Source organism: Mastomys coucha, unplaced genomic scaffold (assembly GCF_008632895.1).
Source record: "Mastomys coucha isolate ucsf_1 unplaced genomic scaffold, UCSF_Mcou_1 pScaffold22, whole genome shotgun sequence".
Taxonomy (NCBI): domain Eukaryota; kingdom Metazoa; phylum Chordata; class Mammalia; order Rodentia; family Muridae; genus Mastomys; species Mastomys coucha.
The window spans coordinates 106471396-106498349 of NW_022196905.1; the positions used below are offsets into that span (position 1 = coordinate 106471396).

A 26954-nucleotide genomic window follows, 5' to 3' on the forward strand; every position below is an offset into this window, starting at 1 on the left:
AAAGTCTAGGGTTCTAGCTGGAGGCCAGCATGGATACTTGCCTGGGATCTAAACCAAGGCGGGGGCCACAGTTTCTCTCCTCCCGTGCCCTCTACCGTCTTCCCTGCCTCCCTCAGCTAGTCCCTCTCCGTCTGGCAGAAATGTTCTCTCTGCCATTATGTGGGCTGTGCCTGCCTGGGTTCTTCCCCTGACTGTCTTGTGTTCCCTCTACCACACAACATAGCTGGGAGCTGAAAGCCAGACATAGCTCACACACCCCATGCCTGGCTACAGGCTCAGCTCGCCCAGACCACCGTTAGCCTTTAGTGATTTCCTCCTTTGTATCTGGTGACCTGCAGCTTCCTGCCTTCCACGGATGGGCGCTGCTCAGCCTCCATCCATTCTTGCTCCTCTCGTGGCTGCGGAATGTTGCACCAAGCCACTCACTTGCAAAAATGGCCCCTGTTCCTGGACATTAAGTAGTTGTTAGAACCTTGGCCTTGTATGTAAAGGTATTAATTAGCTTTCCAATGCATCCTTTCTAGGTCAGGTGGAAGGCAAGCAGTAGAGATGTGGCGGTGGCATAAGAGTTCCTCCGAAGCATCATCCTATCCCCTTTCCTCCATGGTACAGCTGTTGACAACTGGAACTTGCCTCGTGAAGGCAGCCCGAGTGCGCCTGCCCCAATATACTGGATAGTTTTCTGTGAACTTGACACAGGCTAGAATCACCAAAGAGGAGGAAGCCTCAATTGAGAAAATGTCTCTGCAAGATCAAGCCGTACATAAGCCTGTAGATTGTTTTCTTTTCTTTTCTTTTAAAAAGAGATTTATTTGTTTATTTATTTTATGCATATGAGTATACTGTCGCTGTCTTCACACACACCAGAAGAGGGCATAAGATCTCATTACGGATGGTTGTGAGCTACCATGCAGAAGGACCTCTGGAAGAGCAGCCAGTGTTCTCTCCAGTCCTAGAGTATTTTCTTAATTAGTGATTGATGGGGGAAGGCCCCGCCCACTATGGGTGGAGCCATCCCTGGGCTGATGGTCCTAGGTTCTATAAGAAAGCAGGCTGAGCAAGCCATGGGGAACAAGCCAGTAAGCAGCATCCCTCCATGGCCTCTGCATAAGCTCCTGCCTCCAGGTTCCTGCCCTGATTTCCTTCCATGATGGACTATGATGTGGAAGTATACAGGGAGTAAACCCTTTCTTCCTCAAGTTGCTCTGATCACAGTGTTTCATCATAACCATAGTGACCTCATTCACACCTTTCTTCTAGCCCTTCTGTGTTGACTTTCACTAAAGCACCATCTTGCCTACCTGACCACAGCCTTCTGTTGGCTCATTCGCCTCTGGATCCTCAGAGCACAAGAAGAGTTCAGAAGGAGGGATGGAGAAGGGCTAAGGCTGAGGGCTTGCCTCTTACACTGGCCACCCAGGTTAACAGAACCTGGGGTGGCTTCAGGTCACTGGTGACTGAACACATTGATGCTATTAATTAACCTGAACTCTACAACTTAAAATACACACACGCACATACACACACGCACATACACACACACACACACACACACACACACACACACAGAGGAGGGGGGTATTTGGCCATAAGAAACTACTCTCCCTGAAACTCTCCTGGTCCCAAATAAATACAAAGAAGAACCAAAAGCCTCATTAATCTTTTAAAGAGATCATCCGAGTCTGGGGAAATCCTGATTCTCAGAGAGGCTTCTGGCAGATCAGTGGTCATCAGCCTTCACTGTCTCGAATCTCTGTTAATCCACCTGCTGTCCAGGATGAACCAAAGTGTGACTCCCCACATCCCCTGCTTAAGCCTCTCCCCGCCCAGGATTATCATAGCCATACCCACCATGGAGATCCCCTCAGCAGCTCCCACTACAACGGAGGGAAAGGAACACCCAGCCCTGGCCACAGCTGAAGCTCTACGTGGGTGTCTTCTGCCCACACATATTCATGGTGATATGGGAGGTGGGTTGAGGTCATAACTCAGAGTTTCATTTGCCCCCTGGATAAAAAAAAAAAAAAAAAAAAAAAAAAAAACAAAACCTCCACTGTGATCAAACCCTGAAGCTTATCCCAGCCTTGCCTGCAAGTTAGATGCCTTACAAAGAAACTCCACACAGTACAGGCTAATAGATGGCCGAGGATTTTCATTTTGAGTTTTCCTTCCCACTACCAGGCACTCTGCAGAGCTGCAAGCATGCCAAAGCTGGTTTAGCACTCGATGTTGCTTTATTTTCCCTGTGAACCTGTAAAATGTGGCTGCTGTCATAGCCATGGCTCCAGAGGCTGAAGCTTCGATGGGGGAACCTGCTCAAAGTCACACCGCAATGGTGAATATGGGTTGTGTGTGTTCCTGTCACACACACACACACACACACACACACACACACAGAGTCCAGGCTTCACTGTGCATGTGTTCAGCCCCTCCCACACCTCCAGACCCTTCTGAGCAAAGATTCCCAGAATTCACATAACTCCGTTAAAGTAGTAAAACCCTGGATAGGACCATCAGACCGGTCCTTCCTTCTCTGATTTGCTCCACAACAGAAGTCAGCAAGCCACCATCCAGACCCACGAGGCTGTAAATAAGGCTTTATTTAAACAGGGTTAGCCACAGGCACTACTTATGCATCCTGTATGCTGCCTGAGAGTGAAAGGCAAGGACACCCACTTCATAATAAGAGCCCTCTGGAGGCTCAGATTCCCAAAAGAGAGACTAATGTATCCTAAGACCTTTCAAAGCCAGGAGTCAGCCTGGAATGACAGGTGTGCTGACTAAGCAGTTGAAACATCTTAAGGTGGGCCTCTCCTCCATGGCCCTGGATGACCCAGTGCTGCCTGCCCTGTCAAGAGCAGTGTCCGGCATGCTGCCTGCTGGTCTGGAAGTAATGTGAAATGAACGAGGTCTAGTCTCCAGGATTGGGAATTTAAGGGCTTATGGGAAAGTCAGGAAGTGAGACAGGCAGTTAGATGAAACACTCAGCTCACACGGGTAATCCCAGTTTGGGAGGCTCAGCGGGAGGATTACCTTGAGTTTGAAGCTAACCAGGGCTGCACAGCAAGACCTCATCTCAGTAAGCCAAGGAAGTAAAGGAGCTGAGAGAGAATGGGGACAGGAAAGGGAAACAGAAAAGCACACAGAAAGGGCAGAAAAAGGAAAGCGGGTGGGGGGCAGGGGCATGGGAGGGGATGGGAGTGGAGGTGGGTAATAAGCTCAGGGGATGGCTCCAGCTCTGGAATGCTGAAGAGTTTTAAGAATCAAGTGGCTCAGGCAGGCAGTGGTGGCACATACCTTTAATCCCAGCATTTGGGAGGCAGAAGCAGGCAGATTTTTGAGTTCGAGGCCAGCCTGGTCTACAGAGTGAGTTCCAGGACAGCCAGGGCTACACTGAGAAACCCTGTCTCAAAAACCAAACCAAAACAAAACAAAAAGCAAAAGAAAAGAAAAGAAAAGAACACTGCTCTCTTGCTCCTTCCCGCTGGGCGGGTCTGGGATGTTGGTAGGCTTTGGAGAGCACTCACTCACACCCCAGCTCTGCACTTGGTTGGCTATGGAGGACCCACCCTAAGCTGCCTTTGTGCCTAATACCCATCAGCCGTCCAAGACCCTGCCTTACAGATGGGGAAACTGAGGCTTCTTTGCCATGGCATGTCTCTGGCCACAGAGGGTCTCAGTGGTGGGGAAGTGGTCATGGTGATGCAGTCTCTTACTCCAGTGGAGTCTGGACTCACAGCCCCTAGCATGAAGTCCATGGAGGCTGAGGCAGCCACACCCCCCACCTCACCACAGCTCCAAGGAGAAAGATGTTAACCAAACATCTTCCATGCTGGAAGTAATCAGAAGCCACAGTGAACAGTAGCCAGTGTTCCTTGTTGCTCCTCTGACCAAGCACAGTTTATTCTGAGCATCTGTGATTGTTATTAATAAATAAGAGTTCTAGAGTTCCTTTACCACACTGGGTTCAGTTACTACGAACAAAATCATGCCACGTGGACACCCACCTTAACCCAAAGGAGCCGGCCACTTGAACCCAGCCCAAAACTTTCCCAAGAGTTGGAAATGTTTGTTAATTTTCCCAGCTCCACCATGGTTTGTGGCTGCGTTTGATATTGGAGCTGGTGGAGATGAGCCCTGGAGAAGGAATGGAGAGAGAGCTACCCCTCCCCCCACCAACTGCTGAATGCCTTCAATGAATGGCCGGGGGGCCCCAGTGTCCTAGATTTAAAATTGAGAACAGCAGAGGTCCCTCTGGGCAGGACATTCCACAGAAGTCCCTTAAGGTATCTTTCCAAGGCCACATGGACTCCCATCAGCCACTGCCCTGCACATCACAGGCGCAGAAATGCAGTTTCTTCTCCTGCCAATGATTGGCTGAGAGTGAACATGTGACCCAGTATAATAGGGGAGTCACCTAGGCTCTTTTGAATGACTAAGTCCATTATCAAAGCCACCCAAAAGACCACACACTTGGCTGTGGTGGTTAATAGCACAGCATGCTCTTGTAGAAGACAAAGTTCACTTCCCAGCACCCATATCGGGAGGCCCAAGGTTGCCTGTGACTACAGCTTCAGTAAACACACACACACACACACACACACACACACACACACGCATACATGCACACACACGCACAGGCACACATAGACACACACGCACTCGCGCGCAAACACACATACACACACACACACACACTCGCACAATTTAAAACCTCTTAAAAAGGAAGGCCATCCCCCCCACCCCCCACAAACCACATTCCTGGAGCTTGAGGTGGCTAGAACTCTGCAGAGGGGAGTCATACTGCCAGGAGATTGCAGCAATAGGCAGGCAGAGTGCAGCCAGGTGGGATGGAGCTCATATATACTTCTCAGTCTCTACCCAAAGTCTGCTCTAGTACAGACTTCCTGCTTGGGTCACTCAGCTTCCTCCATTGGAGCCTTTGGCATCACAATCAAGTCAGCTCTGTCAATGTAGAACAGTAGAGGACACAGAGCAGTGGGCATGCTACCCAGAATGTCACAATGGCATCTTCTACCATAGCCTGAGAATCCTCTGCCTACACCTCCCTCCCCCAAACTAACTCCTAGCTGAGTCCTAAGAGTGGACATCCTGGCAGTCGCAGCCACTGAGTAGCCATGGTGGACTGTGCTGAATGCTGAGGAAACAGAGACCCAATCCCCTAAGAAGGAAGGGAGGGCAGTAATGATGGAGTATGCATGACAGGTAGCAGGGATCACAGGGGCTGGTCAAGGCTTTGCCAGCCACCATGCCTGAGGCAATGGTACTGTAAAAAGTGTGCCCATTTTACATTGAGACAGCGTCCAGTCCAGTCTCTTTTACTTCCTGCTGTGGGTGGGCCATATCTGTCACCTGTCAATCCCTTTGCTAGGGAATGTGAGTAGTTAGCAAACATGCAGTGTGTCCTTGGAAGGTGCTCCAGGGAGGACTCTGGGTGGTCCTAATGATGATAAAAGAACAGCATAGAGTCATACTGCACAGTACTGGCCCCAGCCACCACCAGCTGTGTGGCCTCAGCCATTCCCTGCCCTCTGAAGGCTGTTCACATGTGCCTTCTGTGGAATCATGGGAAATTCCTTGACCCTGTAATGAAGATGTCAGGAAAGAAGTAGGAAGGAGCCCTCTGCCCCCAGCTACAACCGTGACTGCGATTTCTCGATTTCTTGCTCCATGGTTCTGGGGGTAGGGTGTCCCTAAAATCTTCTTTGAAGGGGTTCCTGATACTAAAAAGGGGGACATGGAGGAGAGGGGAGAGGGCGAAGGGAATGAGGAGGAACAAGATGAGAAGGGTGAGAAAAAAGACAGAATAGGAAAAAGAGGAGATGTGGGGGAGAAGGGAGTGGGAGTCAAGAGAAGAAGGAAGGGAGAAAGAGGAATGTGGAAATGGGAAGGGCGCCCCCCACCTACGGGGTAGGAGGAGTCAAGAGAAGCAGAAGAAGGGGAGGAAAGGGAATGGGGGCAGGGAGACCAGAGACAACTCGAGAGGAGGGAGGGAGGGAAGAGGGGGAAGGGAAAAGTTAGAAGAGGCAGAGGTGGGGTAGACAGCGCCAGCTCAGAAGCCCCCAGTAGAAGGCCTTCGGTTACTCTGTGGCTGAGGGGACCATCTTGAGAGCCTCCTGCCGCCCAGATCTCTGAGGCAGGCAGGCAACTTCCTCCGCTGCCAGAGGAGAGTGTAGCCTTTGCTCTGACCCTGGCCAGCAGAGGGCGCTGGAACCCCTTTCATTCTGAGTTGGGAGGGTATTTAATTTGCACTTTCCTAATGCTGGGGAATGTGAGCATCTTTTCCTTTGTTTCTTGGCCACATAGATTTTGTCCATACATTCCTAACTTTCCCTCTTCTTTCTCCTTCTTTTTTCTTTTTCTTTTTTGTTATTTGTCACTTTCGTGTGTGTGTGTATGTGTGTGTAACACTGTAGATATAATCATAAGCCTAATATAGTCATGAAATATGGGTTTTTTTTAAAGGTATTTATCTTAATAGCCCAGGCTGGTCTTGAACTTACAAAAAAATCCTCCTGCTTCAACATCTGAGAGTGCTGGGATTTCAGGTATGAGCTACCACGCCCTATATATAATGTGGATTTTTTAAATCTTTCGCTGGCTTTTGCTCTGTTTTTAATCTCATGATAAGGGCACAGACTGTACTGTCCTGGGAGGATTAAAGGGATTTCTGGTGTGTCATCAAATAGTTTATTCTGTTACTGACAAGCTCTGAGCACAGGGATGTGATTCTGTGGTTATTTGAATGTGTGTGCATCTTTGGAGTTAGTTATAATCGTAAGACTAGGCAAAGCAATCTGGAGGAATTCCCCGTGAAGAGACACTCAGAGCCTGGAGCCTGGCTGGCCTGTCTATTTAGTTGAGAAGTGGGCTGTGTGACGGACTGACGCTGGGAATCGCGGGGCTCTAAGCTCTGCAATAGCAAAGGTGCGCTCATCCTTGGGAGGCCCAGACCTGTGGTAATTCTTAATGAATAAGGGAAGTTGGTGAGGTAGTAGTGCCTGTGAATCATCTTGGCTGGTCAGTCCTGCCAAGAGCATCACTTATGGCAGAACCAGACTCCGTCAAACATGAGCCAGTATCAGGGTCTCTGGTTGCTAGGTTACATCAGCACAGGGTGCTAGGTTACACTAGAATGGGGTGCTGAGTTACACCAGCATGAGCTTGTACTGATTTGTATCTATTTCTCATTCCAATGAGGCTACTGTGTAACAAATAGCCAGAGAAAGGTTGGAGATAAACAGTTAGCAACAGAGTGGCTGATTGGCTATGCACTCCACTTTGCTGGAAAGTGAAAGAAAGTTCTAGATGAGCTTTCTTAACCCCTCTGGGCTCAGCCAACCAACAGTGGGCTCTTCTCCACCCATCATCTGTGGTTCTTAGACAAACAGCCTGGGTGTGGTCTCCTGGTGTGGACAAGGGCACCAGCATAATTGAGCCTCTTCTGGCTAAACGCTTGTCAGCCCTGGTGTGAGCAGTTCACCTTCACTGTGACTCCTCCACTGGGTTTGTGGTCACCTGAAGACCTGTGTCTGTGAGGATGTTTCCAGAGGAGAGGGAAGACCCACCTACCCTCCACTCACAGCTCTTAGGTATCAGGCTAAATAAAAACATGGTGAGCTGAGCACTCTTGTTCATCGCCTCCCTGCCGTGATGGACTGTGCACCCTCAGACTGTGAGCTGGAGTCAACCCTCCCTTTCTGAAGCTGCTTTTGTTGGGTATTCATAAAAGCAGCAGGGAAAGTGACTCCCCATAGGGGGAGGGGTGGCATGTGGGGAAGGGTCACTTTAATCCCAAAGCCAAGGACAAGGGCCATGGACAGAGAAGACACTGGGGCCTTCATTGCTGTGATCCAGCGCACAGCAGTGTAGCAGGTGGGCTACAGAAACAGGCCTCGATGGGCCCCACCTTTTGCTGCTGAGTTTTAACATAGAACCCCTCCCCAGAACTTACCCCCCCAACCCCAGGTCATGCCATAGCCTTCTTGCTTTCTCTCAGCTCCTTGCCAAGGGCCAGAAATCTCTGCAGTGCGGCCCTCCAGCTGCTAGTGGCTTCTCTGTCTCTCTCAGGGATTCGTGCACCAGGAGGCCCCACTAGTTCCTTCCAATGATGTTCTCAGTGTCCCCAGTCCTAGCCAGGCAGATGATGGTGACACAGCTCTGCAGCCCCTTTCACGGGGATGCCACAGGCACTGTGTTTTGCTGTGTCTTTCCCTGATCATTGTCAAGCACCAGGTAAGCTTTACATGGTTCGCCTTTCTCACTGTGACCATCAGCAAGGTGTGGGTTGTTTCCATGTCAAGACAGACGGTAGCTGGTTCATCAGAGTTCGGCAGAAAATAGAGAAACTTCTGTCTCTGGATTCTTTCTAAAGGTGTGAGGGCTCAGGATCCTGCACGTGATCCATGCTGGTCTGGACATGGATGAAGTCTCCTTGACTGTTGCTAATGCAAATAACAATGGAGGGATGAAGTCCAAGGGAGGGAGTGGTTGGCTTGAAGGTCCCAGGGCCTGTGGATGCAGTAGGGGACTCAGTGGAGTCTTGTCACCTGTGCAAGACAGCCCTGCTCAGAGACAAGAGGACACATGAGCATTGACCATCAGCTTCTTTGGAATCTGCCCTTAAGAAAGGAAGGAGCTGCTAACCTTGAATAGAAGCTCCCCAGTTCTGTGCCGTTGGCAAGTGACTACACCTCTCTGAGCCTTGGTCAATTTATCTGTAAGGTAGTGGTCAACATTGCTCCTCAACTTGACTGGACTAGAAATGCCCAGGGGTTTGGTAAACCCACTTCTGGGTGTATCCGAGAGCTATTTCTAGAGATATTAGATTGACAGTCCAACCCAATTGATGGACTTCATAGGCTGCCATGTCAGGAAGTGCACTGGAGGGGTATTCTTGGGATCTCGGTCCTCTTCTTACACAACCCCCTTTTGTTCACTAAGAATTAGGGCACAACCTCTATCAGGCTCTCCCAGCTCTTACTGCCATGTTCTACCCAAGTGCCCAAGCCAAGCAAGTAGGGAACTGAACCCTCTGAAACCAGAAGGCATGTGCTAAACCAGTCCTCTCCCCTTTAAGTTCTTTGTGTGAGGCATCTGTCACAGCCATAATGAGAAATTAACTAATACAACGACCCAGTGGCTCAGCTGTGGGAAAGAGCTGTGAGCTCATACACAGGAAGCTGGGCTCAGAATCTGGTCTCCTGGGAACAGTAGCACCCACCCCTTTAGATACACAGAGTGGGGCTCTCTGGACAGTCTGGAGGGGAAAGCTGTAGTCTCGCTGGGTATCTCCTCAAGTTAAGTAAGGATGGTCAGAGCAAGCCAGGACTCTCAGACTAAGATTGGGACCACAGTTCTGAAATTGGTTCTGCACAGTTCTGCATTGCTATCCTAGGAGTGACAAGAAAGGCTTTCTCTGGTGAAGCCGATGGCAAGATGAAAGCTTGTATGAGCAGACAGCTGTGGGGAGTTGCTGGGAGAACACTTCTGAGCTGCCTGCTGTGGGAACATTTCCTCTCGACCCCCCAACGCCCCCCAGCATCTTGTGACCCCTGAGCCATGTGTGGTGAATGCAAAACTAGCCCATACCCTCTCCCATCATGGCTATAGTCTTCTGCCCCTCTCATCCCATACCCTCTCCATCATGACTCCATCTCTTCCCACTAACACAAGGAGTCCAATCTTTAAAACCATTGACCCTGGGCCAGCATTGTTTCTTGAGTTTGGCTGATTGAAGATGGCGGAAGCAACTCCAACAGTCCCTAGCCCCGAAGGCAATGGGATGGTGTTCTGTCCTTTGTAACACTGGCCAGCCACAGAGAACAAGCCCAGGCTAGCCTTCTAAGGAGTCCAACCAAGACTGTCCTAGATAGCCAGTAGATACTCTGTCCCAGAACCAAGAGGAAAAAGTCACTTCACGCAAAAGCCAGACACAGAAGCATGTCCACATGGTCCAGAAGAGTGATCAGTCTACTCACATAGAGTAACTCAGAGGATTGAGGCTGTAAGTTTGGGGGTGACTCCCCATAGGGGGAGGGGTGGCATGTGGGGAAGGGGCACTTTAATCCCAAAGCCAAGGACAAGGGCCATGGACAGAGAAGACACTGGGGCCTTCATTGCTGTGATCCAGCGCACAGCAGTGTAGCAGGTGGGCTACAGAAACAGGCCTCGATGGGCCCCACCTTTTGCTGCTGAGTTTTAACATAGAACCCCTCCCCAGAACTTCCCCCCCCCAACCCCAGGTCATGCCACAGCCTTCTTGCTTTCTCTCAGCTCCTTGCCAAGGGCCAGAAATCTCTGCAGTATGGCCCTCTAGCTGCTATAGTCTTCTGCCCCTCTCATCCCATAGCCTCTCCATCAGTAGCTCAAAGAGCTCAACCTTCTACCTCATTCTAGAGATGTGCTAAGGACTTCACACCCCATTATGCCCTTACTCAGTCCTCACCAAGACCTACAGCAGATACAGAGGCTTGGGCAAGCTTATGCCAACTGTGCCTCACAAATGGCACTGAGTAAAGAAGCCAGGATCGGAACTTGAGCCTACCTGATCCCAGAGTCACTTCTTGAATCAGAACCATTCTCAGAGTGGAGCCACCCTCCCAACTTGACCCCTGCTTCCCAGGGTTCCTTCTCTAAACATCTGTGAACTTTTGTCCCAGGCCATTCTTCTTAGTTGACTTTAATCTCCTGCATTTGGAGCCCCACATGAGGAAACAACTCAGTGGACCCCCCCATAAGATTTAGAGGTGAGGGCTGGTGAGATGGCTCAGTAGTTAAGAGCACTTCCAGAGGTCATGAGTTCAAATCTCAGCAACCACATGGTGGCTCACAACCATCTGTAATGAGAAACAAATAAAGAACCTATGGGCCTGAGCAAACGAGGCCAGAGCAAGTGGGGCCGAAGCAAGAGTGAGAAAGAGGGCGGGAGGGAAGATTTAGAGATGAGGGCTGTCTGTTACACAGCTCTACTGTAGTCATTGCTGACTGAGACATACACCCTCCTGGACTGAACAGTGTATTCCTGAATGTCCATCTCTGCAGTAACCTAGAGTAAGGTCCTACTAAGCGCTCTGCTCAGATGAGTTCCTTGGTCCATTGTTATGTCAGCCAAACCTGGCACATAGTGAAGGTAGAAACCAGGAGTGACTTTGCCACTGGGGAACCAGCACCTGAATGATGTTAACAGTAATGAGTTTCTAGGTGCTGCAAAGTAGGTGCTATTTTTTTCTTGTTCATTTTTCAATGTATAAACCAATAGCTGCATCGTGACACTTCCCTGCACAGATTCCATTTTGCTTGGTTCATATTCATGCTCCTGCGTTACTGTATGTTAGTGCTTACTTCATAAGGATGTTATTTAAGGTTATCTTATTATTACTTATGTGCAGGTGTGCACACCTCTACCACAGTTTGCATGGGAAGGTCAGAGGACAACTTCCTGGAGCTGGCTTTTTCCTTCCATTTTTGTGCAGTCCCAGGACTTCAGTTGGTCATCAGCCTTGGCAGCAAGCACCTTTACCCACTGAGTCATCTTGCCAACCTGAGACAGTGTTTGAGCAGTAACTTCCTTCCAAGCATTGTCTCATGTGCTGAGAATAAAGCTCAAACAGAAGCCAGGGCCTTGGGGGCTGATGTTGGGTGGAGTCAGGTAAAACATGTAAGCATGTAGCAAAGTATTGTATATAGCAAAATATTGTGACCATGTAGCAAAAAACTGTAAGCATGTAGCAAAAGTATTGTAAGCACATAGCAAAGTATTGTAAGCATGTAGCAAAGTACTGTAAGCATGTAGCAAAGTATTATAAGTATGTAGCAAAGTATTGTAAGCACGTAGCAAAGTATTGTAGGCATGTAGCAAAGTATTGTATACCAGCAAAGTATACCAGCCAATATTTTAAAAACAACAGAATGAATCCAGGAACCGGGAGGGGCCGTGTCTGTTAGTGGCCAATGAGGGAGGCCCTGTGGAGGGGCAGCTTTGGAACCCAGCAAGGAGCTCAGAGCACAAGGCTCCCTGTCTAGTCTCTCCTACTAAGGGGGTTTGCAGGGAGAGTTCGGTGTGGCTGCAACCTCAGTGGGTGGGAAGGCAGCTTGGTTATTCTTAGCAGTGTGTTAGAGGATGAAAGGTCCTCCGGGTGGCCAGGGCTCCTGACAGCTCCTACAGACAGGGTCCAGACCACAGGGACCCCTGCTGCCAAGTCTAGTTGGAAATTCTTTCCGCCTGAGGTGGTAGGGAATGTGGGGAATGTGGGGTGCGTCCTAGGGACCCCTTCGCTGGAATTCCTGAGCACTCTTGCCAGGGTGGTGGTCAGGAGTCCTGAGGGGACTCTCAACCTATCAGGCCTGCGGTAGAACCCCCAGGACCCCCATGCTAGTGCCTGTGGTTTGTTCACATCTCTTTATACTGCAGGAATGCTCAACTCCCTCAGGCTCTGGCTGCAGGGTGGAAGAGAGTCACTGAAAAGGTCCTCCAGACCCAACCTTGCTGAAAGTGTTGGAAGATTCTAGAAGAGCTGGCACAATTAAGACTCGGCCTTTATATCCCAGACTCATTGCTGCCAGGAGGCAAACAGAGCAGAATGGTTAACAGTTCAGGGTCTGGGGTTGGAGTCCTGATTTCAAATCCTGGGTCTGCCTCTAACAAGCTGGGTAGATTAACTCCGTTTCCCTTACATAATCCCTACATGATCTTTGTGGGGTTGATTGAATAAATCCATTTCTTAGAATGGATGGATTGTGTTCAATAAACTGTACCCATGAACCTTGTGCGGTGTGAGCCAAGGGACCAGGGTACACGTTTCTGTAGTTCAGGATGTTTGGAGCATGAGGGTGAAGTCAAGTGGATCCTGCCCTAGATCTTCAATCTACTCCTTATTACCCATGCGGCCAAGGACTCTGGCTTCTCTTCTGTGGAATGGAAGCCACATGGCTGTCACCCCACAGGGCTCTATCTTTAAACCAGTGTGAACGTCTGGGCCTGGTGGCTAGCATGGTGCACATAGCTTTAGTGTTGTCTTACTCCACCACTGACCTCCTGCTGTATCCCAGGGCCAGGCTCTCAGAGAGAAACCAAACTGTTTACCCTCAAAGAGCTTCTGCAGAGGGGCTTTTGTTCCCAGAAAGGAAGAAGAAAGCTGAAATGACCAGGTTCACTGCAGCTCAAGGCACCTAGGGGACCCATGCAGAGGAGAGGACCTAGTACCTAAGATGTGTCTACCTGTCTTCCCATCAGGAGGCTGGAATGAAATGGTCAGTATAGACATTGAGCACCGGCTGTGGGAGGGAGTGGTTCCAGCCCCTCAATGCACACAGGGCATCGGTGTCAGTAAGCAGTAGAGACTGGCAGAAGTAGGCAGATGTGGGATGCACACTTGTGATCTCTATACTTGAGAGCCTGAGGTAGGAAGATCGCTGCAAAGTAGACACCAGCCTAGGCTATGTAGTGGTTTTCAAGCTAGCCTGAGCTATAGAGTAAGACCTTGTCTCAAAAACAAAACAAAACAAAAAATAAAACAGAAAACAACAAAATCCTTTAAAACAGGGCTAGAGAGATGGCTCTGTGGTCCAGGTTTGGTTCCCATTTGACTCATTTCATCTTTAACCCTCTCTATGTCTGTCCTGGTCACTCATGCTCATAAGGCTTTGGGATGCAACATGTCCATACCTGGAAAGACTTAGGCCTGAGTTTTCCAGTCTCAAGCAAAGGTCCCTCTGTTTCTATGTGCTGCGCAGTGTGACACACACACACGGACACAAAGTCACACAGGCGCACACACACATACACATATGCACACACACATGTGCACACACACATGCACACATGTGCACACACATGCATGTACACACACATGTATGCACACACACTGTGCTGAGAGGACTAGCCTCTCAGCCTCCATTCCCTGCTTCGGTTGAGTGGAGAAGCACATACACTTTTGTATGCACCTTCCACGTGCAGTTGGGGATTGTGGAATGAGATCCTTAACAGTCATGGGAGAAAAAAAATAAGGAAAATAATTTGAAGGATTATTGAGTGCCAGAACCCAGAGCGATTGAACAGGATGTCTGAGAGGATTTCAAGCAGAAAGGTCAAAATCTGCAATTTAAATTGTAGAGACGGGTGCCTTTTCCTGGTTATGGTTGAGGCTCCAATTAGTTGACACATGGTGTGAGACAGGGTGAGTGTATGTGTGTGTGTGTGTGTGTGTGTCTGTGTGTGTTGTTTGTGTGTGTGTATCTATGTCACTCTGTGTGCGTACGTGTGTCTTATGTATCTGTATGTATAGCTGTATGTGTGTCTGTGTATAGCTATATGTCTATATGTGTGTGTGTGCGTTTGTCTATCTGTCTGTGTACATCTGTCTATCTATCTGTGTCTATCTATCTGTCTCTGTGTATCTGTGTATCTGCATGAGTGTGTATCTATGCTACTCTGTGTGTGTATGTGTGTATGTCTATGTGTCTGTATGTATCTGTGTGTGTGCCTGTGTGTGTCACTGTGTGTGTGTATGTGTGTGTTTCTGTGTGTGTATGGAGATCAGAAGTCAAGCTCAGTGCTGGCCTCCAGCTCTATCACCATTTTGGTTTCTGAGGAAGGTCTTTCACTGAGACCTGGGCTACAAGTTCATCCAGCCTGGCTGCCATTGAGCCCCAGACTCTTGGGTTTCCTCCTCCCCGTCCCTGGAACTCACCCCACCTACACTCAACATCTTCATGTGGTTCTGCAAGCTCCCATGCAAGCCGTCTCCCCAGCCTGTTCTTTCTTTGTTTCTTTCTTTCCTTCCTTCCTTATTTATTTTTATTTTTTGTGACAGGGTGTCACCACATACCACTAGCTCGTCTCGATCTCACTTCATGAAGCAGGCTGACCCCAAGTCCACAGAGGGTCCAACCTGCCTCAGCCTCCCAAGTGCTGGGACTAACGGGTGCACCACCACACCCGGCTTCCAACTCTATTTTCTTTTTTCAAGATGCTGGGAGACAATCTTCTTGCAGAAAATCTCAAATGTGTCATAGCTTGATAATGATGCTTTACTTTGTGAAGGCTCAAGCTAAGAAGTTGCCACCAGGAGTCCTGCCAAGCCTTTGAAATAAACAAGGAACAGGAAGGAATCCACATAATGTGCTATGTATATTTATACTTTTACATATACATGCATACACAATGTATGTATATAGGGTCTGGGTTCGACGTAGGCTTTAACCGACTTTAAAGTGATTTCCAGCCAGGGGCTATGTTTCCCCTGGAAAAAGCAAGAAATAGCAAAGAACAGATATCCTGATGTTTTAAAGCAATGTTCTTCTTTTTCACCCACTAGTGTTCTGAGTGTTGTTGGCTATTAAAATTGTGTAAATTGGAAGTATGCACACTGGGACTAGAGAGATGGTTCATCAGCGGCAAGTGCTCACGATTACCTCAGAAGACTAGAGTTCAGACCCCAGCACCCACACCAGTGCCCGGGAACTGCAGCTCCATATCAATGCCCTCAGCCTCTGTAGTGTGGCTGGGGCGAGGCTCAGCTTGCTCAGCCGTGGAAAAGGCGGAACAAGAGAGTCCTCGGTGCCCTCCAGATGATTAGCCTAGCGGAATCCTGAGCCCCGGGCATAGTGAGAGTCTCTGTCTCAAAAAGATAACATGGAGGGTGAGTAAGGAAGCCCTGATATCAACCTCTGGCTTCTCTCTCTCTCTCTCTCTCTCTCTCTCTCTCTCTCTCACACACACACACACACACATGCATGTACATACATACACACATACACATGTAAGCATCCAAGGGCAGACATTTGCCTAACACATACAAAGAAGAAGGAGGAGGAGGAGGAGGAGGAGGAGGAGGAGGAGGAGAAGGAGGAAGGAAGGAAGGAAGGAAGGAAGGAAGGAAGGAAGGAAGGAAGGAAGGCAAGCAAGCAAACAAGCCCTTCCAATAAACCTTAAGCTCTGAGTACACAGTGATGAGAAATCTTTCTTGCCTTGACCACTAATGTCCTACCTCCCCCCGCCCCAGCCCTGCCTGTCAGCTGGCTCTCTACATCCATAAGCCATCATTGTGGTGATTCTATTCCTTCATGTGTGTATGTGGCTTAGACCTCCTGTACCCAGCTCCCCTCATATAATGTCCTCTGGGATCACCCACCTCAGTGCAGACCACAGGATTTCCCCCCCCTTTTCACGGCTGAGTAATATTCCCCCATGTGCCTACCCTGTTTTCTGTACACATTCCCCCGCTGATGGACACTTAGGTTGAGTCCACACCTTGGCTCTCCTCACCAATGTTGTGACAACTGTGGGAGTCCAATATCGCTACAAGAGACTGATTTAATTTCCTGGACTATATCCTCAGAGGTGTGAGTGCTGGGTGAAACTCTGTGCTCCATAACGGGTACATCACTTCACATTAGCTCTGAGGTCCCCTCTTCCTTCCAACACTCACCGTTTGCTTTTGATGACACCATCCCGACAGGGTGTGTGTGTGTATGTGTGTACACCGGTGTATGTGTGTGTATGTTTATACACCTTTGCGTATGTGTGTGAGCATGTGTGTGTATATGTGTGTATGTGTGTATCCACATGCTTGTGTATGCTGTGGGTGTGTCTGATTGTGTGTGAGCATGTGAGTGTATCTATGTGTGTGATGTGTGTGTGCTTGTGTATGTGCATGTGACCATGTGTGTGTGCCTGTGCATGTGTGTATGAGAGAGAGAGAGAAAGAGAGAGAGAGAGAGAGAGAGAGAGAGAGAGAGAGAGAGAGAGAGAGAGGCTACATGCTGGTATTTACTTTCACCCTAGGCTAACTAATCCTGCCTGAATGAACCTCCCCATACAAATTGGTTGTGTGCACATCTTGTTCAAGAACCCTTGCCTATTCCTAATTGAATGATTTGTTTTCTTGCTCCAGGTTTTAGATGCCACTTAGCTTTGTTTTAAAATAGCCATGTGTGCCTGGTGGCTACTATACCTGACAGCCCAGCTCCAGTCCAAGGGCTCCATGCTGGCAAAGGGCCATAAGTGTAGTTCCCAACAATGACCGTGTCAGTCAGCAGAGAGCCTGGTCCACACCGGGGTCTCTGTAAACATTTGTAGATATGCTATCATTGGAAAAGGGCTTCAGCCACCAGAGAACTCTGTGGCTGTAAGTCACTGAAATCTACCCTGAACTTGAGCCTGAACAGACACCTGCCAATTGCCTCTTTTGATCCAACCACAGAAGGTGTGGGACCGTCACAGGCCTCTTGGGACCTCCAAAGTCCAAGATCACCAGAAATCTATCTGCTTCCCACCAAGGGAGTTCTCCAACTGGTTAAACACATCCAGGACCAATAGGTGTAATCAGGGCTAAGGGTTCTAAAGCTGGTGCAACAGGGCTCATGGCCATGGCTGTGCACTCAGGGTTGGGATCCTGGGGTTCACTCTGGCCCAATGGTAACTTTATGTTGAGCTGATGGAATGGCTGTTGAGCTCTCTGGCATGGAAAGCTGCACTGGACACACTGGTCTCCTCTGATCCTTCATGTTAGCGGGAAGATTGGATTGCAAACCCCAAAGCAACATCTGAAAGGGCAGGCAAGCAGGTGCATGTTGGCTAAGAAAGGTGGAGGAAGTCAAGGGGGTTCCCACCATATGCAAAGGTCAGGTGGTGAATGTGGTGGTATAGATGGAGATTTCAAGAGAGGGACCTGGGAGAAACAGAGTGGGAATGAGGACTTGAGGTGGGACACAGAAGTCTCTGGATACCAGGGAAGCATTTGGGCTCTCATCTGTGAGTAACAAAAGGTCTCTGGAAGAGCTTCTGCAGGAACAAGATGTGGCCCCCATTTTCTTCAAGGATGAGAGACATCTCTAGCTCAATAGAGCAGTGTACTCTCTCTCTGGCTCCTGCCTGCAGCTGGGCCCTGGCTGGCTTCATGTTCCAGCCCTGTGACTGACATCAGGCAGGCAACCCAACTTTTCCTGAGCCCCAGTTTTCCCATCTGGAAAGTGGGCTGGGACCATGTCCTTGGCCAGCTGTGGTAATGTTGGCAAAGTAGATATGATGGGCTCCTGGTGGGTAGACATCAGACTTCCATGGGACGAGAGCCAAGAATGTATTGCCTCCCTTCACCAGCAATGGTTTGAAGTGGAAGCTTCTAGGTTTTTTTGAAAGTTAGTTATGTCAGATGATGGTTTGCTGGGGCACACAGGTAAAAGGATGTCTTGCTAAAGCAAACATGTGAAAGTATGTTTTCCTGAAGCAGACACTGGTGAAAGGATGTTTGGATATAGCAGACATGTGAAAGGATCCATGATGGAGGAGCATAAATATGTCCCCTCAAAAGTGGGAGACAAGCACTGAGCATTGGTTTGGTTTGCTCCGCCCTGCTATTCTTCACTAAAGATAAGCATGTATTGGTTCGCCTTGTACAGTGTTGTTGAGTTCAACTTGTGGTAATGCCACCACTGAGAGACACTCATCCAAGAACTGCTCCTGAGTTTCCTGCAGTAGCTTGCTGCCTCTGTGGCCTCATCTTAGACTGGTTGCCAAACCTGGTGGTTTCTTCAGGATCGAACTACAGCTGCCTGGTGTCTGCCGGCGTAGAGGACCGGTCTACAGCTGCTGAGTCGTGTTTGGTGTTTGCTATGGGACTGAACTGCTGCCAAAGAAAACTGAGCTGGCCCCCAAGGAACTACTGCTGAGCAAGGCCACTTTCTCCATATCCTGATAACTTCTCTCTTCCACTGCTTCTGCTGGGTGGTAGGCTAGAGGAGAGATTGGACCCTTATTAAAAGTAGATTGCAAAATATTTATGCCTACAATGATTCCCAAGTATATTTACACAGAGAAGAGGTGACCCGTGAGGACAGAAGAGACAGCAGTAGCCCTGGAACTAGCTACACTGACTGCTGTCAAGTCCAAGGAAAAAATCCTGCAGCCGAGGTCCCACGGTTCCCTTTTCTCCTGAGACATGGGTTCGGACAAATTGAAAGATGCCCGAAGGCCAGCCTGGTGCCTCTCTGGAGAGGAAGGTGTCTCTGGGTTGACTCCTTAGCCTGGCCCACCGACCACAAGCTCCTGTGGAAAGTCTCCATGAATAATCAGGACATCCCAGGCCTGACACCTTCACGCTCTATGGTTTTAGAGAAGTCACTTTATCCTTGGAGCCTCCAGCATTTCTATCCAAGGTGCAATTGAACCAACAGATCTGAAGGCCACATGGCCACACAGCTATTACTGGAGCTAGGGTCCCCAACAATGTGGAAATCCCCTGGAGGACACTATCTGTGAAGAAGAGTGAGGGAAGCCTCCTTGCAGGGCAGGCTGTGGCAGGGTCTAGTCTCCGAGCCTGTCCCTTGCTCTCTTAAAGGATGCGTGGGTGCTTCTTACTGGTGATGACTGACCTCATTTAAAGCAGAAATGACCGTTCCCTTTTTTTCATGGGTAAACTGAGCCCAGAGTACACAATGACTTTCTGAAGGTCATATGGTGAGTCTCAAAATTTGAACCTCATTTGTATCATTAAAATCCACCATCTAGGATAGACAGACACTGTCAGGAAATGTGTGTCCGTCAACAGATACGGGTTGGCCAGAAGCATCTCCTTAGCAACTACTACAAGCTAGATTTGCTTTGGGGACCCAGATATCCCTCCCTGATGCAGTTTAGGGGCCAGTGGAGAAAACGGCCACACAAACGTGCAAGTGGCTAAGAGATGCTTTGCACAAATGCTAGTGTGGACCAATCCTCCTGACCCAAGGCTCTGCCCACTGGGCAGTCTGCCCTGTGGCTCCTTTGGCACAGGGACCCTCCTCAAAGCCCCCCACTATAACTCTCTTTCATTTTCCTTCCATCCTCCCTCATTCTTTCTTTGCTTCCTGTATCCTTCCTCTCCCTTCCCAGATGCCTAACCTGACTGGCAGCCTGAAGCCCCTCCCTGCTCCCTCTGGCTTCCTCCCCCTTCAGCCTCCACAGACTCCCGATGCGGGCCGAGGAAAGGCTGCGGTAGACAGACTCACAGTGGGACCTGAGGACAGAGGCAGGAAATGGGAAAAGTCCCTTCTTGGGACTGAGAGCACAGCTGTGTGAAAACTGTTTCAAGGCCAACAACCTCCTGTGGACAAGGCCTTTGAGCATTCTGAGCCTCAGTTTCCTCCCTGACCCTCCCTGGGGCTGTGGAGTTAGATTGGATTAAATGAGGTGAGGTAAGCTCATGGTTGTGAGCAGTGAGCTGGCTGTGCCTCTTGCCAGAGCATAAAGTTGCAGTGAAAGGCAGGCAGGTTGGGGCTGGCAGAGATCTGGGCCAAGCCCACCCAGCTGCTCTGTGCTCTCACAGACTCCCATGATCCTTCTGTAGAAACTATACCCTAGGGCCTTGCCTGGCCCTATTCTGTCTACCCACAGGGTAGCCCCAGCCAAAAGGTCTCCCTGACAGATATTCTGGCTACAGTGAGTGGTGTCACAGTGGCCAGTGCCATTATCTGGGTCATTTGATCCCAGGAATCTGCCAAATCAGATAATTTGGGCAGCCAGCCTGTCTCTCTGGATCACATGCCCCAGTCCTGGACCTCCCTCGTCCCCACCTGCCCTGGCTCCCAGAACACTATCCCCTTCTCGGGCAGCTCGAAACAAGCCTGCCTGAGGTGGGAGAGGGAGGTCATTTAGCCCTCCATGCACCCTTTCCATCAGCTGGCCCATTCAGGGTGGCGATAAAGCCTGGGTAACCAAGAATCATTACACTGGAACCTTTGAATGCTTTACACATAAAAAAAAATTGTTTTTAATGACATCATTAGGAATACAGGTCTGTGTCAAAGGACACAGCTACAAACCCAGCCAGTACTCAGGGCACAGACACAGAGTCCCCTGCTTTACCTCTTACATCCTCCTACTCAAAGAGCGACCCCTGCTTCAGTTCTAGAGCTTCTGAACTCCACCTTGAGATGGCGGTGGATATGGGAATGCTGGTGGGTCTGTCTCTTTTTGTTTGAGATTATATCTGTGACATTCGCCTGTGTGCTGAGAGCCACGGTTCATTCCTTATCTCTGCTGTGTAGTACCCCACCAGAGGGAGACACTGGTGGGCAGCTATAGTGTGGTCCACAGCACGCACGTGGTAAGACATCACCCTGTGTGTTGTTACATGTATTAATTATTTTTCTCGTCGCTGTGTCTAAATACCCAAGGAGCAGCTTGGGGGAGGAAGGGCTTTATTTTGATTCACAAGTTAGAGGGATAGAATAAGCCCATCACTGTGGGGAAGAAAGGCATGCTGGCAAGAGCAGGTTACATTGTATCCAGAGTCAGGAAGCAGGGAGACCAGATAGGAAGCCCAAGACGCTTAGTGATCCATTTCCTCTAGCTGTGCTTTACCCGAAGGCCAGCTGGGGACCAAGTTTTCAAACATGGGAGAGAACGGAGATATTTCACATCTAATTCACAACATTAGTATCAGAAGGGACACTGTTCAGAAAGAAAATACAACAGAAAAGATGGCTCTGGCGGTGGGATGTGGCTCAGTGGATACAGTGTTTGCCTAGCAGGGAGGAGGCCGGGATTGATTGATCTGGATTGATCTCCAGTACCACATAAACTGGGGCATTTTTGTAATTTAGAACTCAAGAGGTGGAGGCAGGGGGATCAGAACTTCAAGGTCACCCTCAACTACTTACAAGTTTAGTGCCAGCCTGGGATAGCTGCAACCAATTAATTAATTAATTAATAATTAATGAAGATGCTTCTGGAGCTCTTTCATGATAAATGAGCCTTAGGCACACTAAAACGCCTAAAGGCAAGGCTAGGTATAGTGAATTCTAGCACTGGGGGGACTGAGGCAGGAGGATCACAAGTTCAGGGTTAGCCTGAGCTAAAAGTGAGAACTTGTAACAAAAAACAACAACAAAAAATTAAATAGGGTATAGGAGATGGCTCAGTGGAAAAGACATGGAGCCCCAGGGACCCAAGTTCTGATCCCTAGAACACTCGTAAACACCAGCTCTGTAAACACCCCTAACTGGTGTGTCCCCTCAGCCTCTAGGCTGAACTTCCCTGTTTGAAATTAGTATGTTGCCCAGGCTAGCCTTCTACTCTGGTTCCTCCTGCCTCCGCCTCTGGGATGGTAGGTCTCTCACTCGTCTGGGCTGTCAACTGCCACCGACATCATCCGTGTGCCTAATGCATGCACAGTCAGCAGCTTGGCAAGCTGTTCACAGATGCCACTCAGTCTGCCTACAACCCTCATGCGCTGGGAGCCATTACCACTATTTTTAGAACATGGAAGCCCAGAGAGGTTAATTAATTTCCCCAAGGCTGCCCAGCTGTCAGGTGGCATGGCCAGGGCACAAGCTTCATCCTGGGTGTAGCTGACGCCATAGTCTTTGGTCACCAGGATAGTCTGAAGGCAGGTCCCCTCCCTCCACGAAAACAAAGCCATCAAAGGGAGTTACTCACTGCTGGACATGGCCCTCTCCAGTCTTGCACATTCTTTCCTTTGGCCTTAGCTACTCCCAAAATTAGAGCAAATTCTATTTTTAGAGGCCGTGCCTCAAATGACAGAGACGCATGGGCTGCGTCTCTGTCTGTAGACGTAGCCCAGAGGTGTTGTCTGATCTTCCACTGAGAAACTCTCTGGCGTCACCATTTGAGCCTTTTCAAAGGCGAGGAGTTGCTTGGGTCTCTACTCGAGCAGCTGAGTTTGGACAGAAGCCCCACCCCCAGGTCACAGCGGGGGATGGGACCTCAGCACAGCCAGCCCTCAGCGGCGGGGGTCCAGAGAACCAGGCTCCATTCCTTCCTTCCCACTCTGATGGATCTGTGGTCTGCAAACCCCACAGCCCTGCTCACTTTGCACAGCCTGTCTTCTCCTTCGAAGACCAGCAACGTGGGAGTCCTGGTTGCTCAGACACACACTCACAGGGAAAACAAGAATGGATTGAGGAGACCCGTCTGCCTTACGCAGTTGCCTTGCCTTGCCTTGCACCTGGTATTTGCTGATGGAGCAGCTGGGGCCAGAGAGGTTAAGCAACTCAGCCCAAGGTGCTCAGCTAGCTCTGGGGTTGGAACTCTGCCATGGCTCATCTTCATTGTTTGCATACCTATGTAAGGAGTCACCTAGGCTGCACACCTGGCTGTGAGGGAACTGGGAGAGACTTTTAACTGAGTGTCTTAGGGGTATAACCGCTGTGATCAGACATTATGACCAAAAGCAAGTTGAGGAGGAAAGGGCTTATTTGGCTTACCTTTTCACATCCCAAGCACTGGAGGAAGTCAGGACAGGAACTCACACAGGGCAGGAACCTGGAGGCAGGAGCTGATGCAGAGACCATGGAGGGGTGCTGCTTACTGGCTTGCTCTCCATGGCTTGCTCAGCCTGCTTTCTTATAGAACCCAGGACCACCACCCTACGGATGGCCCTACCAACAGTGGGCCGGGCTCTCCCACATGAATCACTAATTAAGAAAATGCTCTACAGGCTTGCCCACATCTGAGTCTGATGGAGGTGGTTTTTCTCCACTGAGGCTCCTCCTCTGATGACTCTAGCTTGTGTCAAGTTGACAGAAAACTAGCCAGCACACTGAGAGAAGGGAAACATGCCCTGAATGTGGTTGGTACTATGAGATGCCATGGGCTAGAGTCCGGGACAGAAGAAATAAGAAAGCAAGTGGAGCACCTCATTCGCCTCTGCTCCCCAACTGTGGCTCTCATGGTGCTTTCCCTCCCTAAAGGCTTCAGCAGCCAGAAGAGCCTCTCCCTTGACTACTTTCGCTGGCTGTTTAGTCCAAGCAACTAGATGATAAGTGTTATCAAACAACCAATGCAAAATGGGTAGATTTGTATTTTAGGAGGCAATACTGATAAACAAATTGGGTAGACTGTGAGATCTCATACTCGTAGTACAAATGTAAGTCTGCACCTTTACACACAAGGCTCAAACTCACTCTCCCGACCATGTCTGACACCCATTTTCTCTGAGGTGGCCATTGATACTGTGTGGTGGCCCGAAACCCTCATATGTTCAGCCTAGTAGGTCTGAGCTTCTCCTGTCCGGGGGTTGTGGGGGGGGCGGACCAAGGCAGCTTGGTCAGAGCCATACAGCCAGCTCAACAGTCAAAAACCCCTACAAAAACCAAGATCTCGGGCTGGGCCGGTAGCTCAGCAGATACAACACTTGCTCTGAAGCTTGAGGACCTGAGTTCAAATCCCCAGTAGCCACATAAACAATAGCTCACCCTGTAAACCCAGTGGCGGCGCTGCTAAGAGATGGGTCAGGGGGAGAATCCAGAAGCCTCAAGTGGCCATCTGCAAACACCGGTGTGGACAAGAGATCATCTCAAGCAAGGCAGATGCTAAGGATGAACACCTGAGGGTATTCTCTGACCTCAAGCAAGGCATGCTGTCACACAAGTTCATACATGTGGGCTCACCCCCACAGGTATTCGCAGGTGCTCATGCACACATGCACACACCCCACACACACATAAAACACATTTACACCTAAGCCAGATGTAGTGGCTCACACCTTTAATCCCAGCACTTGAGATACAAAGGCAGGCAGACATTTAGAAGTTCAAAGTCAGCTTGCTCTACATCGTGAGTTCCAGGACAGCCAGACCTACATAGAGAAACCCTGTTTTGGAGGTTTGGGGGTGGTGGTAAATAAATAAAATAAAATAAATATTTACGCCTAGATTTTTCCAGTCGTCCTTGGACCTGGAGCCAAGCTAGATCTGCAAACCAGGAGCCCCTGTGTTCCACTCTTGTCTGAGCCCCCTCAGGGAACCTCAGTAGAAGTCATCCAGGAGCCGGAGTCACACAGGCAGAAATTCAACAAGCTCAGAGAGGGAGTGACAGCCCAGAAGCGACACAGGCAAAACTCAGGGCCTGTTAAAACAACACGCTGAACACCCATCAACAAAACTGTCCTTTGTTGGATTTCTTTGAGCTGCCTGCCGGGCGGGCTCCCGGCCAAGACTCCAAGCAGCGGCGCCCAGCGCGCACCACGCTCACGCCAGGCGCCGGCCCTTCGCCTTGTCTCGGTGTATTTCGCCGCAGCCCAGGAGCGGGGCTCAGCGCACTGCACAGCCCGGATCCCAGGCCTGCGGCGGGCGCGGCGGGAGGCCGGGACGCAAGGAGTTAAGCGCGGGCGGCCGAGCCGGGCTGCGGAGAGGCGGCGGGCGCGGGAGCTCGAGCTGCAGACTGCTCCAGCAGGGCCGGGAGTGCAGGCGCCCGCGCAGCCCCAGCCTCATCCCCCGGCCTCAGCCTCGCTCAGCCCCAGCCCTGGCTCCGCGCTCCGCGCTCCACGCTCCGCGCTCCAGGCTTCCTGCTCCGCGCTGCGCCCTACCGGGCACGGAGATCTCGGCGCATCCCCAGGTAAGCAGCGGTCGCGGGTCCCCAGTGAGCCCCAAGCTGCAGAGAGGTGACAGGCGGCTCCGGGGAGATGACAAACTTTCCTCCGGCCGCGGACGCGCGTGGGGACATCCCTGGGGCTGCCGGAACAGCGGGGGGCCTTGGATCACACTCGCGCACTCCGCTGCCGGGCCAGCTTCCAGCCTCTGGAGAAGGGATGAGCGGTGCCTGTGAGCCGGCCTTGGGGTGGTGCCTGCACTGGGGAACCAAGCGCCAGCCAGGGCCCCGCAGCGTGGAGCCCACTTTGCAGACTGGCTTCTGTGGGTCCTGAGGGGTGTGTGGTGAGAGAGAGCCACTTGCCCTCGTCCAAATGCCAGCAGGCCCAAGTGCCCTTCCAGGAGATCCTCGACTCCCTCCCAGGCCCCCAAGGGGCACACCCCACTCCTTGAGATTCCAGAGGGGCTGCCCTTTTAGGGAGAGAAAGAAAGCTTTTAAAAAAAAAAATCAGAGAGAGCTGTTTGCACTCCTCAATGAGAGGAGCAAGCCGTAGGGAAGGGGGTTGAGGGGGCCGGGGATGCTGGTGACCTCCTGCCCAGCCCGTGGCTGCCCACTCTGAGCCCGAGGCTGTCCCAACCTAGAGCTAGCCATATATCCTTCTCCGTAGTGAATGCACGCTTCCAAGAGGCCAGGCCGGTATCCACATGGAAGACATCACTGTCCTCCATTCCTGCTAGGGGCTGGGGTCAGGGGCATACTGGTTGGTCTTTGGTAGGCTTGATGTCCCCTAGAGACATAGTGGATGCTCTCACTTCTGGCCTGGCCAAGAACAGTGTTTGGAAGTGATCCCTTGGCCATGGATCAGCCTCCTATTGGAGCTGGATGTCTGCCTTTGGGGAGCAGCCTTGCTGGGGGTTCTTGAGCTCTTAGGTTGTTAGGTGAGATTCGACAGACTTCCTGCCTAGGCTTAGGATTCTGATCTGAGGCTAGAAGCCACTTTCCTCGGGCTGCCCAAACCCACGAGCTCCTCCAAGGTGTCAAAGGTCTGTGGTGGATATCTTGGGGGAAATGCAGCTCTAATTCAGGCTTCAAACTTGCCTTTGGCTTGCTGTGTAGACTTGCTGTGTAACCTATGTAACCTTCTCTGAACTACAGTGGCCACTTCTCTAAGAGTGAAGAGATGGCATGCATCCTCAGAGATCACCATTCAGGCCACTGTGTGGCCCTGAGCAATGTGACAGATGAAATTTTTTAAAATCTCAGGGTGTTTGTGTGTGTCTGCATGTGTGTGTGTGTGTGTGTGTGTGTGTCTGCATGTGTGTGTGTGTGTGTGCGTGTTGTTGCACATTAGTGTTTAGGAACTCAGGTCTCAAAGTAGATCTGAGTGGCCCCTGGCCACTCCCCCGCTATAAAGTAAGAGTTCATAGTTCCTACTTTGGAATGGTGCTGTGAGCATTCACTGAGATGAAGTGGGAGCTGAAATCATGCTAGAAGCACTCATCAAAGTCTGGCATAGTACAGGAGCAATGGGGATGCCCATGTGGAGGTCTTGTGCATGGATCCTGGGAACTGTTTCTCAAGGGAGGTTTTCCCTGAACCTGAGGATCCTCAGCTGGGGCCAGGG

The 26954-nt window shown here is 50.3% G+C and overlaps 1 protein-coding gene across 2 annotated transcripts in view; it reads left to right on the forward strand.

Annotated features, from left to right (window-relative positions):
- Nucleotides 1-24808: 24808 nt before the first annotated feature.
- The window catches only part of Wscd2 (WSC domain containing 2), an 88298-nt gene continuing 86152 nt past the window's right edge, over nt 24809-26954 (forward strand). For both annotated transcript variants that reach the window (XM_031337443.1, XM_031337444.1), the window contains exon 1: nt 24809-25357. The gene's annotated coding sequence lies outside the window, so the exon portion shown is untranslated. The remainder of the gene's footprint in view (nt 25358-26954) is intronic.